Source organism: Mastomys coucha, unplaced genomic scaffold (genome assembly GCF_008632895.1).
Source record: "Mastomys coucha isolate ucsf_1 unplaced genomic scaffold, UCSF_Mcou_1 pScaffold21, whole genome shotgun sequence".
Taxonomy (NCBI): domain Eukaryota; kingdom Metazoa; phylum Chordata; class Mammalia; order Rodentia; family Muridae; genus Mastomys; species Mastomys coucha.
The window spans coordinates 102,350,610-102,354,384 of record NW_022196904.1 but is presented as its reverse complement, the minus strand read 5'-3'; the positions used below and the strand labels follow the sequence as shown (position 1 = coordinate 102,354,384).

The 3,775-nt window shown below is 36.3% G+C and overlaps 2 long non-coding RNA genes across 2 annotated transcripts in view; one reads left to right on the top strand and one right to left on the bottom strand.

The window, feature by feature from the left end:
• LOC116100862 overlaps positions 1–2,799 on the top strand; it is a 5,996-nt gene extending 3,197 nt beyond the window's left edge. The window contains exon 2 of the long non-coding RNA XR_004122696.1: positions 2,592–2,799. This is a non-coding gene — a long non-coding RNA (uncharacterized LOC116100862). The remainder of the gene's footprint in view (positions 1–2,591) is intronic.
• LOC116100863 overlaps positions 1–3,775 on the bottom strand; it is a 30,854-nt gene that overhangs the window by 3,148 nt on the left and 23,931 nt on the right. The gene's annotated exons all lie outside the window — the stretch shown is intronic.

Genomic DNA, 3,775 nt, shown 5'->3' with positions numbered 1-3,775 from the left:
TTTCCACAAATCCAGCTCTACAAAGGATAATAGATGGAAAACATCAACATAAGGAGCAAAACTATACCGTAGAGGAAGCAAGAAAGTAATCTTTCAACAATCCACACAAACCTAATTCCACCTTTTACAACAAAAACAACAGCAAGTGACAATTACTTTTTCTTAATATATTAATTTGAAAATTAATATTACCATCATATCCTAATCGATTGAAATCCAAAAATACAAGGAATTAGAAATTTATTGACTGTCATGCAATGGTCTCTCTAATGTGGTAATTGGAGAAATAGGTCCAATATTATACAATCCATATACACTTTCAGCTTGTTTGTTTGTGACAGTGTCTTGCTGTGTACAACATAATGGTCTTGAGATCTTGCTTCTCCTATCTCAGCCTCTCTATTAGTAGTATTGTTTATTTCATGTTTTTACACATACTATGGTTTTCAGAACAGCTTACATATTTTAAAAGTATTCATATGCCCAAAAGAAATGTAGATAATTAAATTGGGAAGGGGTTTGTAAGAGAACAACAAAGAGTAAGACTGAATGCTTTGCTTGACAGTTGTAACTCTTGTATCAAGTTACCACAGTAAAAGCCAAGATTTTAAGCTCTACTAGATACAAAACAAACAAATAAATAAAAACACTTTATATATTTATGCTCATTTAAAAAGTATTAGTAGTGATGTATTATTTTGAAATATATAGTTAATATGTTTGGAGTTATTTAAAATTTATATTGAGAAAAATGTATGTATTTTCAGTATTGTTGTAGATAAGCATCTACATAAGACTGTTAAATTGTTTTATATCAAACAACTTTTATAATACTTACTTTTATTGTTATAATATTTTATATATTTTAAAGAATATGACAAAAAAAGATTGTAGGTATTGAAGGGGGAGTCTCTAGGAGGAGTTGGAGCACAAAAGGAAAACAAGAATGTGATTTAATTCTATTTACTTAAAATATGTTTTTAAATGTTAACAAATTCAGATAAATTGAAGTCATGTAACTTTTCTCATAATGCAATAAAACTTAAAAGAAGAAGAAGGAGAAGAAGAAGAAGAAGGAGAAGAAGAAGGAGAAGAAGGAGAAGGAGAAGAAGGAGAAGAAGAAGAAGAAGGAGAAGAAGAAGAAGAAGAAGAAGAAGAAGAAGAAGAAGAAGAAGAAGAAGAAGAAGAAGAAGAAGAAGAAGAAGAAGAAGAAGAAGAAGCATAGGAAAGACTCAAGAAGAGGTTTAAGTGAGATGCCAAGAGGGATCTGGGGAGACAGGAAGGAAGACATGTGTGGGTACTGAAGGACAGGTAACTAACCATGTGGAAGACAGAATAGTTTGAATGGGTTAAGTAAGTAATGAGCTAGGCAGGGAATGAGCCAAAGCTTGAGGCCAATGCATTTAATAATAAATAATTACTCTCAGAGTCATCTTTCTGGGAGCAGAGGCTGAAAGGAAAAACTTATTTAATTTTTTTTTAAAACAGTTTTATAGGTCCTGAGTTCAAATTCCAGCAACCACATGGTGGCTCACAACCATCTGCAATGAGATCTGACCCCTTCTTCTGGGGTGTCTAAAGACAGCTACATTGTACTTACATATAATAAATAAATCTTTAAAAAATAAAATAAAAAAATTAAAAAATAAAATTTCACATAGAGATGGCATAGCAGCTTGAGTGTGTGTACACAAATGTAATGAAATGAAGATATGCTGTACTTTAGCATTGGTGATGGATGTAGAATTCTTTACCAAAAATGTCCTGGGAATTATGCATTTAAAGGCTAAATTTGACATGAATTATACCTCAATAAAGATATTAAAAGATGAAACAACTATATGAAAGAATTCTGAGGAAAGTCATTGCCATTAAATCTTCCTTGAAATAAGTTTTGACAGTATATGTTTATGTAGTGGAAAAATGATATAGACAAGAAATTTGGTACCACCTAAAGAAACAAGATATGTAAGAATGGGCAAATATGGATAATTTTTCTAATTTATGTAAAAAATGCTTGCATGAGGCAGCAGTGAAAACAGTCTAATGTTTGTAGCCTGTTGATACTTGAAATAAGTGTCAAGAGCATCCAATAGGATGGAGCAATTAGAGATGTTATTGTCATTAAATGGTAGTATGACACAAAGAAGGATGGTGCCACTTGGTGGATATAGAATCTCTGAAAATATTTTATAGAGATCTCAAAGAACACAATAGGTGATTTTTAAGGAATGAAATAAAAACAACTTATAAAAACAGATTACAGTCTGGAAAGTCAGGTCAAAGGGGTACATTTGCTTGGCAAGTGGATGTCTGTTTTTCACTTCTTCTTCTTCTTCTTCTTCTTCTTCTTCTTCTTCTTCTTCTTCTTCTTCTTCTTCTTCTTCTTCTTCCTCTTCATACAGTGTCACACACATTTATTCCTAGCACTTGGGAGGCAGAGGCACAGGGGTCTCTGTGAGTCTGAGGTCAGCCTGGTCACCTAGTGAGTTCCAGGACAGCCAGAGCTACATAGTAAGACCCTGTCTTGAAAAACAACAAAATCTCAATGGAAAGTAATGATGGAGCCAAGTAAGATCTTCTGTTTACAGATCGGGAGATGTAGCAGTACTAAGATGGCGTTACTCCTCAAATTGGTCTGCATCTTCAACATGCCCACTGCACTACCATCAGAAGAATACCGGCTGCTGTTCTTTTGCAGAAACTGGCAAGTGGTACTCAAATGCACACAAAATAACACGAGGTGAAGGATATCAAAAACAATTGTGAAAAGAATAAAATTCCGCTGAAGTAAATACATTTTAAAATTATTTTATTTTATATATATGAGTGTTTTACCTGCATACACATCTGTGCATAATGTACATGCCAGGTGCCCAGGGAAACCAGAAGAAAGCTTTAAATACCCTAGAACTGGCATTATAGCCAACTGGGAGCCACCATGAGGGTGTTGGTATAATTCCACGAAAGCCCAACTTGGAGGAACAACGAAAATATGGAATTTACTTACACGGCACAGATGAGGGTTACTTACAGGAGCATGGGTGGCTCTAAAGCAGCCTGCACAGCTGCAAAGTGTCACCCTAGCGTGGATGGCTTCCCCATAGCTTTGCAGATGGAGTTCCACCTTTCACTAACCTTTTACAGTCTGTACACCCAGGCACCTCCCAAGACCACCAGGCTGTGAGGCTACACCACGGGAGATTAGGGCAGAATTACATACAAATGACTGGGATCTGCAGGAAGGAGTGGCTGGAATCTGAGATGAGGGTTCAGAGACCCTTTCCGCCCTCTCCTTCTATGAGAGAATGTCACCATTCTTCCTGACCTCAGGAATCTCTTGCAAGTCACAGCCTCTCAGATGAAGGTGAGAGTTCTCTGCTGGGAGCACAGTGTTCTCCAACAATGCCGGTGGCTGTACAGACTTATAAATATAGTCATGCCCCCCCCTTAAAAGGTGAACTTTATGGTATGTGAATTACATCTGAGGGCCCATATATTGCCTCTATTTGAACTGTTCCTCTGAGTCACACCAAGCTAAAACATTAACTGAGAAAGTAAATAGGTGTATTATGAGCCTCCCTTCCCACATGGAAAGTTGCCCCAAGAGAAAGCTGACAGAACAGACAAGAATATCCAGCAAATCCAAGTGTGGTGCACATGACTGTAGTACAGCATTGGAAGTTTGAGGCAGTAGGAGTTCAAGGTCTGTCTGTTGCATTCAAGACCAGACTAGACAAGATTATGTAGCAACGCTGTCTTGATTTCAAACTAA